We start from the raw sequence: 15,090 nt of genomic DNA on the forward strand, positions 1-15,090 counted from the left end.
AACGTCAAAGTTATTTTGAATAGGACATGATTAGTCTAAAGTTATTAAACTCAAAAGAAGTCAATGTACCATTTTCCAGAAGAAGAGCAAACCCACAACAAATGGGCAACCACAAAAGCACACAAAGCGACGACAAATAAATACATAACAATGGCAACAACAACAGCTCCACCCAGGAAAAGCCTTGAGAAATCCATCATTACTAATAGGGATTTGAGCGTATGTCCACATTTTATGCCCACACCTTTTCATCTAGATAATGGCCGGGACTTAATTAGGTAGTCTACCATCTTCTCGACATAATGTGACACGGATATCCTGTAAAGACATCAAAAGACCTGTATTTTTCTTCCCGAAAAGCTCATATTATTTCAGTTCTATTTTTGTGTGTGTGCGTGATTCGTAATGATGGGGCTAATTGAAGACCAAGGGGCGTACATCTTACGTTCCATTTAGCTGAAGAAGGGAGCGGCCTTTTTTCTCTTTGTGTCAAGAGCGGTTTGGGCCGTATTTTATGCACAAAACGTATATCCAGATAATGGTCTTGCCGACTAGCTTCCCGACATGCGAATAATGAGTAACTCACAAAGACATCAAAAGATCTGTATTTTTCTCCCTGTAAAGCGCAATTTATTTTAGTTCTATTTTAGTTGCATGATTCTTAAAGATGCAGCGGCCGCTTCAAGACCAAGGGGCGTATACGTCCCATCCCATACTTTCGCTGAAGAAGGGAGCGGCAATTTTTTTTCTCTTCGTCATGAGCGGTTTGGGCCAAATAGGGCCTACATTTGGATGAAGTTAGGACAGAGTACACTTTTCAAACAGCGAAAACGTGACATAAAATTCATAATTCACCAGTTACGTTTGCATCCCTGAAAACTGGTATGCGCCTGAGGGGAAAACAATAAGATGGTTTGTCTTCTCTATCTCCCAGAAGCTGCTGAGCCGATCTCCTAGAAGGGGACAAAATGTAACTTGATCCATTTTTTTCCACACTGAAGAAAGAGGGTAACGACTTGTGGTGACTTTAGCTTTTCTGATCGTGCCTAAAATAAAGGGTGTCAAAGCCTAATTCACCCACCACCCTCTCCCATCCCCATTTCCCCCGCATTCTTCAAATAACTTTAAAACATCCTTCTTGTATGACGTCACAGCGGTCTACTTGAGGCCCCACGGGGAGTATAGAGAGACTCTGGGTGTGCGTTGTGCGTCAAGTAAATTCGGAGCGTAGGACTCGAGTAGATTACTGTAGATTCTATCCCACTTAGGAAGCTGCTGAGCAGATCTTTAAAATGGGGTGGGGGTAAAAATTCACCATAACTCTTTTGACCCTGAGTTATTTCCACCGTTTCCCGGAGTATTTTGCTACAGTCACCTAAACCTGGTGCACTATGTCTCATTATAACCCCAAAAGTTTGCCTCTAACTTCTAAATGGCAGAAACAAAGGCTTAGTCATTACTGAAAAAACTTGGTCCGCGAATAGTTCCGAAAAACAAGTAAAAACTAGTACCAAATGAAACGAAACAGTTGTCACAGTACTGGACGCTACAAGCGTCCAATGGAGTTTGAAGAGTTAATTCATCTTTCTTTTTTTTCTTCCTCAGTGAAAATGAGGTCATGTTTGTGGCAGTTTCAACTGAAGACGCCGTGCACCAAGTAAAGAAGCAGAAGTAAAACACGACTGGAAAAATGCACATATCCCAGAAAATTAGCAATTCAAACTACTTGTAGTTGGTAAGTTGGCCCAATGTCAATTTGACCCCAGTTTTGAAATGGGAGGCAACAATTGTGAACATACATTGCTCGTACACACAAGTAGGTTAACGATGGACCGACAACACTGTTTGAATTCATAATGTAACAGTTCTGATGGTAAAGTTCTGATCTAGCGAGTCAGTCAAAAACATCTTCTGATACTAGATACACAGACGAATAGAAAAGAAAAACCATACGCCGCTCAAGCATTTCATTGACTTGCTACGTCTGTTTATGTTGTTTAAAGTTTAACACGCCGCAAGTGATTTTAAAGGAGATCCCCCCTCCCCCCCCCCCTTTCCCACCCCTCCCTCTTTTTTCACCCTCCTCCTTTTCCCAACTCTCCCCCCTTTTCCACCACCCCCCCCCTCCCATTTCTTTATACATGCATACTTTGGGTTGGGGTAAATAATTAGAAAGTCCCGAGTTGATTATGATAATAATTTTCACTCCAAACTCCTGAGTCAGGGTGAAGTTCATAATATAGTTCAGCTGACCTGACTGACTCGGGTCTATTCTGTATCTCCCCCCGCCCCCCCCCCCCCTACCCCCCACACACACTCACACTCTTACAACCGCGTCGCCCAATTTCTTTTCAAATACACATGTAAAAACGTACAGCCTTTGTGGAAACATCTATCACTGTTGTCACTTAAGTCTTGCTTCCAGTGCACTTATTGTAACATTTCCCCTATCCCACCCAGTTGTCCACACATCGGCCCTCCTTGTGAATCCGTCGGCCATAAGAAATGTATGTAAATATTGGGTAATGTTCTGAGGCATCCCCGAACTAGGGACGGTGAGCGACAGCAGCGGGTCAAGTGCAGCGTAATGCCTGCGTGACAGGTAACAGCTGGCATAATATTTTGGAAACACTCGTAGTGCAATAAATAAGTATATCAAAAGACGTTCTTGACCACCCCCCCAAAAAAACAAAAAAAACAAAACAAAACAACCCCCCCCCAAAAAAAACAAAACAACAACAACAATAACAACCCAACAACAATCAAAAAGAAAAAAACAAAAAAACAAACAAAACCCAACAACTTCTAATCAAACATTCACTAAACATCCAAATGGAAATCAAATCACCAGAACAAACACCTCCCTCCCCACCATTCCTTAAAAAAACCCCAAGAGACCTGAATCATGTCGGCGAAAAGGTGGGGGGGGGGGGGGGGGAGTCAGACTGCTGCAGGCAAATTTTTGGTTCGTATTATCAAACTCCCTGAACAACATTATTAGAGAGAGAGAGAGAGAGAGAGAGAGAGAGAGAGAGAGTGAGAGAGAGAGAGAGAGAGAGAGGGAGAGAGACAGACAGACAGACAGACAGACAGACAGACAGACAGACAGACAGAGAGGCAGAGACAGACGGGGCAGAAAACATGCAGACATACATAATAGACAGGCAAGCAGATAGACATACAGACATTGGATAGACAGACAGAGTAGGAGGACATAATAAGGACAGGTGAGCACAGTCAGATCAGAACATGACTGCGGATTGTTAAATCTTCTTCTTAGCTCTCCCAGAAGTTGGACGTTGGCGTGTGCTTTTGGGGATTTCTTTAAGACCAATTGCGCAACTTTTAAAAATTTTTTTATTGCTGCAGTCTATTAATAATTTCCAACTTAAATGTTAATGAACAAGAAAAGAATTATACAGATTCTAGTAGTCGAGTCTTGATAAAAGAAGTGATGGGATAGATGAAAATGTGAAGAGAATATGGATTCAAAAGGTGAGAAATTTGACGTATTCTCCTTTATTCACGATTCATTAATTGTTCGTACACAGGCGACTTTTTCGACGCTCCAATGACAATTTATGGTCAAAATAAACCGCTAGTTTCTGGTTTTTATTTTGCGAACCTATTCTGATGCCCTCAATGCTACCGAGTTCAAAATTTTTGTTGGTGTACGCTACGCATTTATAAAACTGTCTCCTCGAATCTACAGATTTGTCAACCTTTCACTTTTTAAGATTTTCAGTACAACAGCTTATGCTGGTCAATAAATTTGAATTGGTTACACCCGATTTTGGACAGGACATACAGCTGTGCATCATATGCATGGACGTTTATGACATTTGCTTTATCAATCCCAAAGGACTTGTGTACAGGCTGTGTGTAGCAATGGGCCCAAGAAAGAACATAGGGACGCTCCACAAAACAATGTTATTTTGGAGAACTGTGTGCAATTGACAGTTATTGACCAGGTGCGATCACTCAAATATGGAGTAAAACACTGAAGTACAGTCCCAGAAAAGCAAACATTTCTAAATAAACTTTTCAGAAGGATTGAATCACCGATTGTATCAAATGGAGAGCTGAGATCTTAAAGTGCTAAAATAGATATTTCCTCTTTCTTAGTTTCAGTTAAACGACCGTTACAATCTTATATTCTTGGAAGAGCAGTTTTAGTATTATAAACCTCTTTATAGGCCAAGTGGAAAATCTTGTCTAGGTTGCTAGTCACTGAGACGAGCCTTAATTTGGACCAAGACGATCTTTTCTATTTCTTTTCTTCGAAGAACTTTTTTAGTCTTTGTGTGATCACACAAATATGGCGTACACCTCTCAAGCACAGTCCCAGCTAAACCAAAAGTTTAAAAAAATATTTTAGGAGGATTGAATAGTCAATCATATCAATGAATGGTCAATCATCAATGAACGGCCAATCATATCAAACAAAACGCTGGGATCTAAAGGTGCAAGAATAAAATCTGATATTTCCCTTTTTTTGTTTCAGTTAGTTAAAAGATCATTTTGTATTCTTAAAAGAGCATTTTCAGTATTATTATACAATTCCTTCTACTTAAGGCCAATTGAAACATCTGAAATAGGTTATGACTAAGATGATCTCTAACTTGAACTAGGACAATTTTTTCAAATTCCTTTAAATCTAAAATTCATATTATGTCTTCCTTCTTCATTTTCTGTGTCTAGGATAATATTTGTCGTTCTTCTATAACAGTTCAGTTCAAAAGCTGTATAACCCCCTTTTTTATATCTTATTCATGTATGGTCCTTGTTTCACATGAAATTGTTTTGCGGTGTGTGGAAATGGTACGTGCCGCACTTCTCAGAATTCTTATTTTTGTATCCTTGCATTGTCCCAGAGACACTAAGATTGTCCTTTCCAAATGGATGTAATCTTTTAAAATTTTGATGTTTCATTAATTTGCAATTCTCTGTCTAATGTCTTTGGCTTTTCCCCTATTTGTCTCAATCCTGGCTCCGAGATATTCAAAACTGATTAATCTTTTCATTTCTTCCCTGTCAATTCTTATTACAGCCTCTTCTTTGCATTTGTGTATGTACCCGCTACATGGGTATGTACAAAGGTTATACAGTTTTTGAACTGAACTGTTATAGCAGAACGCCACATATTATCCTGGAGACAGAAAATAGAGAAGGAAGACATAATATGAAGAAAAGATTTTTTAAAAATAAAATTGTCGTAGTTCAGGTTAAAGCTCATCTGAGTCACAACCTATTTCAGGTTTTCCAATTGGCCTTCAAGTATAAGGAGTTGTATAATAATGCTGAAACTGCTCTTCTAAACACTTATTACAGTTAAATGTAATCCTTTTGGTCACTGTGTTCTTCTGCAGATTTGGTTAAATTCCTTTGTTCTCTTGGTGCTATGGCAACGAGTGCTGTGTCATCTAAATCTTAAGCCTCTTAAATATATTCCTTGTATGTGTATTGCTGCATGGTCATAGTCATCCTTTCTTGGGTCGTGATCTACTTCCCGCCTTATTATTGGTAGCCTAGTGGTTAGGCTACCGGAGTCGTAATTGTGAGATTGCGGGTTCGGGGGTTCAAGCCTCAGCTCGGTCAGACGATGCGTCTTTGGGAAAGGCATTTTACACAAATAACCGGACAATGTTGATAGGGGCGTGAAACTTGTGTCATTTCCCTCTTCTTCTTTTTTCACCCGCATTATTCCCTATGAATGTTCTAAAGAGATGGATTATGTGATGATAGTATGCATTCTTGTCTCATGATGTTTGTAACATCGTCAATATAACCATTTTAAAAAAGGAAGGACTATAAGTCACTCTCAGGGTTTGCTTGGTTTTCGATTATTAAAAATGTAATACATGAAAGGTGCTTTTTGATAAATTCCAAAATATATCACGAAGAGTCTGGCCACGGTCCCAAACAGAAACGACCAATCAGAACAGGCAAAAGATTGACCGGGAGCACCGTTAGATTAGTAGCTGGTAACACCAGACAGGCTGGTTCTTATTACAGACTGTGCTGAAACTGCCTACCTCAAAAACAATCTCAATTGGGACGAACAGTATACACTTACTTACTTTACTTTTATTCGCCGCTTATACCCTTTAGGGTGTCGCGGGAAGAAAGAGACGTCTCCCTCTGTCGCCAGCCGAAGAGCTTGGGTCAGGGGGATGCCGTGGGTGGTTAATGTTTCCCTGACTCCATCTATCCAGGTCTTTCTCGGTCGCCCTCTAGCCGTGTTGCCATCGCATTTTTTAAGTAGGCACGTTGTGCTGGATGGTGTGTTGGTAAGCAGAAGATATCCGAACCATTTGATTCTTTGGTGTTGGATGTGATGCATGACATCATTTGTGCCCACAATTTTTCGGATGACTGGGGTTCTAATTTTGTCTCGCCTGGTCTTGTTTACTGCTTTTCTAAGGCATCGCATTTTACATGTTGTAATGTCTTGTTCGTGGTCCATGTTTGGCGTTGATAGGTGAGTGTTGGGTTGAATATGGTGTTGATCTTTTTGAGTTTTGTTGTCATGGGGATGTTAGGATGTTTCAGTATTGGAGTAAGCTGGTAACTAACATTATTGGCTTTTTGTACTCGTGTTTCAATTTCTCTGTGCAGTCGCCCATCCTCAGTGAATATACAACATACACAATAATTCAAAATCAATTAATCCTCTCGACTTCCAGAACGTACGAGGCATTTCTGTAAAATATAGCCCACCAGGTGGTGCCTGAATAAAAGATTTACAAAATACATTTCAAAATACATTATTCTTGTCGTATTGTGTATACTTTTTGGGGACCACATAACGGAAAGTCCCTCGAAGGCTAGTAAAAGTAAATTTTGACCACTCCCGCCCCCGCCCCCGCCCCCGCCCCCAACATTCTTAAACAAACAGATGTTAAGGGTATTTCACGTTTGACGTCAAGGCGACGTACCCTATGTGGTCCCCAGAGAGAGTGCAGACCCCGGATGTGTGTGCAGTGCAAAATGTCGATTACGTTCCGGATTCAGGTCTCAAAGCAACTTTTACCGGAGTTGCCTTCTTGTTCTTTTACGTATTGTACAATATAATTACACGTACATTGCCTTCATAACAAGAATGTAATTCACGTCTGGGTAAATTTGACGGAAAAGTAAAATATAGTATATGAATTGGAGTAATTATAGACTGGATAATTTAGAACGAAAGGAAAGCATCAAAGGGAACTCTGGATGAGATGGGGGTGTAGACAGCAGGTGCTCAGTGATGGAGTACGGTCACTTGTCCTTGGGCGACGGTAACAGTTTGCGTTCTTTTCTTCCTCCAAAGACCATAGAATAATAAGCTATTTATATCCTCTTTGGATTACTCTCAAGCTGGGTTTGATGGTCCAGTGTCAGAACTTCTTAAGGGTAACCACTAAAAACTTTCAATTTGTTTTGTTTTTTGGGGGGTTTTTTAAGTCGGTGTTACGGCACTTGCAATATAATTAGGTCATTTAAATGCTGAAGATAAGAGGTGTAACAAGAGGGATATAACCACCAAAAAAAAATTTAAGGAGCCTAGGAGAGATAAAGACGATAGGCTAGATGTTTGATTGATAGCGAACATAAGGGGCTAACCACACCTGAAAACGAAATGACGCAGTTCAAAAGTAAACGAAACAAATGAAGAAGCTCACGTATCCTGATTCGACGTTTCGCCTGCCTTCTTATTTGCCTACCTGCCTTTCTACCGTTGTAATATATTCCTTCCACCTTTCCGTTTACTCCAGTTAGTGAACCAGCTACCTTAAAATCCCAAACATTGTACTCATGTGCTGGCCCTATACCTACCAACTTACCTGTCTACCGATCTATCTGTTCACCTTCTCACTTGCCTAGCTGTCTGCCTGTTAACCTATTTACACTAGTTCGTAGTTTGTTGAGTAGAGGGAAGCGCATCGACTCAATTATGGTAATTCAGTGGGAGAAAAAAAGACGAGACAAGCGGGAGGATACAACAGATAAAAAAGGAAAGAAACAGCTTCTAACAGTCTATGCAAATCATAGCCACAGCTGCAAAGCACAAAATTACTGTATAGACATCTCTATTAATGGGCAGAGAACACGTTCTCAAAACACCTGTCTGGTTATTGCATTAATTTGTATATTGCCACTTTGCCAGCCAGCCTCGAGAACCTATACCTAACACCAAGTACTCCGGCTGTAAAGGAAGAAGTGGCCCTCTCAAATAAAAGATCGATGGAATCAAGGAAACCTAGAGAAATTATGATATTCCAATTAAAAGAGCTGCAGAACTTGCCTACTGCAGGAAACTGCTTCTCCCCTTAACCCTTAACTGCAGCAGAGGATGAAAAAGCAAAACTAATTACATTTTCTACGGTTGCTTCAAGAGGACGCCTGCTTCGACTCCACTGGTAAGGGTCAATCCACAATCAAAGGAATACAATATCCCCATCGACAGGTGAACATACTTGATAAACTGACTTTACCAAGTGGCAATTGAAGTCTTCTCTTTTGAGAGCAATGGCAAATACCCTAACCCCTACACCACAGACACTGGAAAACGCATCTCAGGACAACTTAAGCACTACACATGTTTACAATGCAAAACCCTAGTAGCGACTAAAATATGTGAGGCAGCGTGGTGGAATCAGGCTCTCATCAATTTTTGGGCATATTATGGAGTCTTAAAACTTATTCATTTGTCTTGCTTTCAATGAAAAAATTACTCACCCATCTTCAAAAGAAGTGGAGATATTTTGGATTGAAGGAGGTGGGGGGGGGGGGGTCACCTGGTTTAAGAGGTAAAATTATTGAGAAAATGGGCGCCAAAGTTTGGTAAATTCCAAAGCTGGAGAGTCCAGGGAAACTGTAAATTTATATTTGTGTGCCTTTAATCAACGTTTTCGGTGAAGTCCTCAAAGGAATGTGTTTGTAAATGGACATAAAAGGTGTTGAGCCAAAAAACAAAAATAGGATAAAAATTGCTTGGCAGGGAGAAAACTGCTGTTTTCTTCGATTTCATTATTTTGACGAGAGCCTGATTCGACCACGCTGCCTCACATATGTATGTTGAGAAAGAGGACGTGGGGAGTGGTGCGCTTGCACATTCTCAGTTTCACAGCAACTGCATTTTCCAAAATAGACTAATCCAACCTCTGTTTTTGCAAGAGTTTTGTGGCACTTGCAGCTGCATACCTCTAAATTAAAAAAGTGAAATCAACAAAATTAAGATGATGAATTCTATACAACTCTCGGAGATGACCTTACAACAATTTATTCTTTAAGACCAAAGGTAATGACCAAACACAAGACATTTTCACGCTTCAGTGGCAGACACACTTCCAAATTCAACGCAGAATGTGAGATAATATTTCCTCACAAAATATCAAGGAAATAATGATATCTCAAAGGGATGGGTTTCTTTAAAAATGTAACAACCATTAGTGAAGACTTCATTTTTTTCTTCTTTGATTTCACTATTAGTAATAACTGATTGAAAAGGAAAACATTAAAAAGAAAATGAAGGTAAACTGCAACACTTGCAAAAACCCAACTAATTCTCATTTTTGCAAACTCACTGACTTTTCAAATACACTCATATCCACACCTCAAAAACAAAAATCACAGTTTAAAAATTTTCCAGACATTAATTTCTACCCAGTGTGTATCTTTGACATAATATCATCCATGGCACAGGAAAATAAAATTAATTTCAACACCAATGGGGACCAACAATTTTGAAAATAAATCATTAAAAAAAAAACATGGGAAAGCTTCACTTCAAGGACACTCTAGAATCATAAAGCTAAAAAATATTAAAAAGTAAAAAAAAAAAATGCAACAAAAATATTTTTATCCAAAAACACATAAAACAAAGCAAACGATCAACAGGCAAAGAAATTAAATTTGTCATGAGATTCAAGTAAAAATACTATGAAACATTAGCGTGTGTGCCACAAACTATAAAAATAATCAAAGTATAACAAATAAATACAATGAGTGAAAGCTAATAACCTATTTTGAGAATGGCAACTTCAGTCTCTACCATTCGCCTGCTTCTATCACTAGAGAAAATATATATAACATAAAATATGCAAGATATAGTAATCAGCATCCTTTTCATTATCTAATTAAAAAACGAAAGATAAAAAGAACAAACTGACAAACTGTGTTTAAATACAGTCATGTTCGCACCATTTATCCATAAATATAATTGTCTGCTCAAGTTGAACTTCCCTGTTCCCCTTTTCTCTTCTCTGTTATTTGTGTGCGTGCACTTATGTGCAAGTGTGTGTGCGTGTGTGTGTGCGTGTGTGTGTGTGTGTGTGTGTGTGTGTGTGTGTGTGTGTGTGTGTGTGTGCGTAGGTGGGGTACAAATGTAGCCTGTTTGTGCATGTGTCTGTGTATATATATATATAAATATATATATATATATCTGTTTTGCCCTCGACAATGAAGAATTTCACCTCCTACAGACCATAAAAGCAGCTGTAGTGTGAATAGGTTACAAAAAGCAATGCAAATGGGTCAGGGTAGATCCGAGTGTGATCGAAAGTATTCTCTTGCTGAACAATATTTCTCAAAGACACAAAGACCAAAGAAATATTATGATTTGTCATCACACTGGCAAACAGTATTGTCTGCAATTTTTCATTCTAAATATTTAAAAAATGACATATACAGAATAAAATGCTGAGTTGACTCCTTTCATTTGTGCAAAAAAAAGAAAAATGATGTTCAGGTCATCGGGTAGTTTATGAAATAGGAAGGGGCCAAACTGTAATGGAAGAATATAAAAATACAAAATTTATGCATAATAAAGAAAGACAAGAACTTGGCAAGGGTTTTGTGACAATTGGAATTTGAAAAAAAAACCCCAATAAAACAAAACATGTCTCAACAGAAACTTTCTAATATCAAGTATCTTCCATCATAATATACAGAACCAATAAGCAATTCAGGCTACGTTTTGCATAACGAAAGCGGGAGGCAAGCTCGTTCAAAACAGGGATCTCAAACTCGCGGCCTGTAGACCAATCGAGGTTTGCAGGGCAAATTTTGGAGCCCTTACTGAACACAAAAGTTCAGACTGACCACCACTTTTTTTTTCACACACACTTTTTTGCTGAGGTGTTGCCCTGGATTTTTGTACTCTTTTATCACATGTGGACGACCAAATCTCAAGTACATCAACAGCTGCTTCTGGTGGCATTTGCTAAAAAGACACTTAGTTTTAAAAGTGATTTCAAAGTTTTACATTTTCTAAAAAATACTTGAAACCTTTTAAGTGTACAATTTGATGCTCTCAACGCTCCCCCAGACTCTACCTCTAGTAGCTTTCGGGTAAATTGAGTTTGAGACCCCTAGTCAAAAGGGAACAATTTGAAGTTTATTATATCAAAGACTCCGTGACAAAGCCTAGTGCTATGCACCATCTGCGAAAATAAAACAGAGGCCAGGGTTTTGCTTAGTTCACCCCGTGTCCATACATGGCTTACAATAAAACGTTATTTTGCATAGTCAGTATTTTACCTTACAGTGTGAGGGATGAAAATTGTGCTATAATGCAGGTTGTTTTTTTTTGGGGGGGGGGGGGGGATTGAACAAAAAACAGAGACCATAAAAAATAATATTTGAATAAGAAACAGAACAGATTTCATCATGGATCTCTTCTATACTAAGTAAACAGTCTAGTTCACACATAACCAAATCAGCAGGACATGGCCAATGTTTCATTATGTACAAATTTCACAATGCATAAATTTCAGGCTGTATAATAAGAATATATAAGAAAAAATTGAGAGCCTGTAAATCTGTTCACTTGGTGCATTTTTCACTATGTGTGCAATTTTGGATGTGTGCATGTTCACTATGTACATACCAGACTGTAATATCTATGAGCTGACAGTACTGACAAGTGAAGAATGAGAGACATACATTTTCAGAGAGAGAGAGTTCCTAGACAGTGAGTCACATTCACAGCTAACCACCATATCACTACGATAAACAGAAAAAAAAGTCGGCAATAATATCTGACTAGGGATTGAATGTTTTGAAATAAACAATATGAAACTGGTCTGAAATATCCTCCTTGTTATGCTCTTCATGTGTCTTATTATTCTAAATTTGACATGCACTTCTTGAAAAGAGAAGAAAAGTAAAATTTCAACTTAAAAAACAGTACTGCATGTTAACAGCTAGTCCCCTACCCCATTTAGATTCAAGGGAAAGTCCAAAACCATTGGCTTTTGTTTGAAGCTCTTTTGAAAGTTTTACGACAGACATTAATGTTCCTTAAAAAAACAAATGGTACTGGGCACTCTTTTATTTGTATTTTCCCTTAATAAGCTAAAAAAAACCAAACACCTTCTGACTGAATGTTAGAGTACTGACAAAAAAAACAACAACCCAGATTATCAAAGCACAATTATATTGTTATGAACATAAATCATTTTTGGAAAGGCAATATTTAGGAGTTTCAGCCACACAAGTAGCCTACAGAGTATATATAATATTTTTAAAATGTATATTTAGACTATATCATCCAGCACTCCTTACATGTGAAAATGACTGAAAACTAAAAGAAAAGGTAAAAATCATGTGACAAAAATGAAGTCCCGGAGACCTCACAACACTGGGGGAGACTACTACTATATTATTTTTTTCGTGAGAAATAAGAACGCCTAGTGGAAATTCTTTTGTCCAGGTCTGTCCCATCACATACCAGCTTAATGGACATTCCAGATATGTCCCATCACATGCCACCAGTCACTGTGAATGTGGAAGATGTAACAGATGCAGACAAGAAGAAAACAGTAGTAGAAGAACAAAGGGACTGATTTTTGTAACCCATTTTTGAGTCCGGAAAGGGAAGATAAAAATTCCCTCCTCACATTTGTGAGAGATCGTGGTGAAATCAGGCACTCGTCAAAATACAGAAATCGGAGAAACAGGCATTTTTCTGCCAATTTTTTTTGTTTTGTTCAACCTCTTATATGTCTCTATATAAAAGAGCTTCATTGGAAACAAGGCAAAAAACTGAACTGCAATAATTCCACACGTCCAAAAATTGACGAGCGCCTGATTCCACAGCGTCGTGACACATTTGTGCAAGAAACCCAGGACCATGTGAATTTTGCTGAAAAACATTGATTAAAGGCACAAAATATGTCATTTTTTGTTTTCAAGGACTCCCTATAGCTATTGGAGCTACCTAACTGGCGGCCATTTTCTTGCTAATTTCATCACTGAAACAGGCGACCTCACTTTCTTCAGTCGCAAATATCTTGAGTTCTATTCAAGCTAGAAGAATATTTATTTCATTGGAAGCAAGGCAAAGAACTGAACTGCAATATATATAATTCCACATGCCCAAAAATTGACGAGCACCTGATTCCACCGCGTCGTGTCACATGTGCAAGAAATAAAGCTCTACAGGCAAAATTATGAAAAAACAATCAAAAACCACAATCTCAATAGCAACTATTGTTTTGCCAAGCCAAAACAGTTCACAGGAGGAATTAATATACAGTAGGCCACCAGCTTTACCAGCTGCCCACCATTAAAAACAAAAATGTCAAATTAAAAAAAAATCCTTTACAGAAAAAGGTAAAATGAAAAAAAAATTGAAACAAAATAAAAATAAAGGGATGTAATCGCAATAAAAACGTTTTCAGCTGAAGATATTTCAGTTGTCATTCTTCAGAACATAACACAAGGCCATTTGCTGAACAGCCACTAGAATTTAAAACTGAAAAAAACCCCAAACCCCTCACTCTTGAAACACAAATTACGTATACAAAAAAATACATTACGTATACAAAAAGTGTATAAAAACAAATCAGGACACTCTTTTTATACATTCCTTTCAAATAATATCTTTCCATACTTACATTTATGGGAGAATCAAATTTGGCCAGCTTTGGTTTCAGACCTCATAAACAATGTCAAGAATTTTCCAAAAATTAAAGATCTAAAGATATTGTTACCTGTAAACCTGTTATTGTGTTTGGCAAGATTTACATTGTTAAAACTATAATGCCATAAGTGGGCAGGAAATGAGATAAAATAAACAAACAGTTGGTGTTGCATGATATCAGGATCACTACAAAGTCAAATTTAATAATAAAAAGTTAAAGTGGATACTTGTACATTCACGATCTCTTCTCAGCAAAAAACTGAACTGCACACTACTTCTATTTCTCATACTAGGCCTCACCGGTGTCAGAGTCAATGTTCACTGCAGTTTTCATCAAAAGTCATCACAAATCAAAAAGCATTTAGAAAGAACTGATGATCAAAAGATCCAAAAAGATGTTTCACATTTATCACAGAAAAATATTTTTTTAATACTTGAGAAGTGTATGCCTATAATAATAGAGAAAGCTGAAAATTAGTAGAACTGTGACGTGACATGAATCATGTTGGAATACTTTTGACTGTTACAAGATATCATTTTTGAAATCTTATAACTTTTTAAATCAATCACCATTAAGTTCAAACCCTTTTGAAAATTTGGATAGTTAAAAATTTGTTCTGTGAATGAGAACGAAAATAATAAATGTGATGCAGCGTGATGGAATCAGGCGCTCGTCAATTCTTGGGCATGTGGAGTTATTGGTGTCATCTTAAAGCCTGTTCATTTGTCTATCTTTCGGTGAAAAATGTACCCATCTATCTTTAATAGAAGTCGAAATATTTGTGATTGAAGTAAGTAGGGTAACCTGATTTCAGAACAAAATTAAGGGTGAAAATGACTGCCAAAGCTTGGTATCTTTCAATGCGTGAGAGTCCTTGAAAACTGAAAATTTACATTTTTTGTACCTATAATCAACGTTTTTCTGGATATTCCACACAGAAATGTTTTTTTAAATGGACATAAAAGCTGTTGAGCTTAAAAACAAAAATTATATAAAAATTGCCAAACGGACAGAAAAATGCCAATATCTTTGATTTCATCATTTTGACGAGAGCCTGATTCCACCACGCTGTCTCACACATATATATATGTGTCACAACATGGTGGAATCAGGCGCTCGTCAAAATGCTGAAATAAAATATATTGGCATTTATCTGCCCGTTGGCAATTTTTGTCCATTA

Source organism: Aplysia californica, unplaced genomic scaffold, assembly GCF_000002075.1.
Source record: "Aplysia californica isolate F4 #8 unplaced genomic scaffold, AplCal3.0 scaffold00059, whole genome shotgun sequence".
NCBI classification, from domain to species: domain Eukaryota; kingdom Metazoa; phylum Mollusca; class Gastropoda; order Aplysiida; family Aplysiidae; genus Aplysia; species Aplysia californica.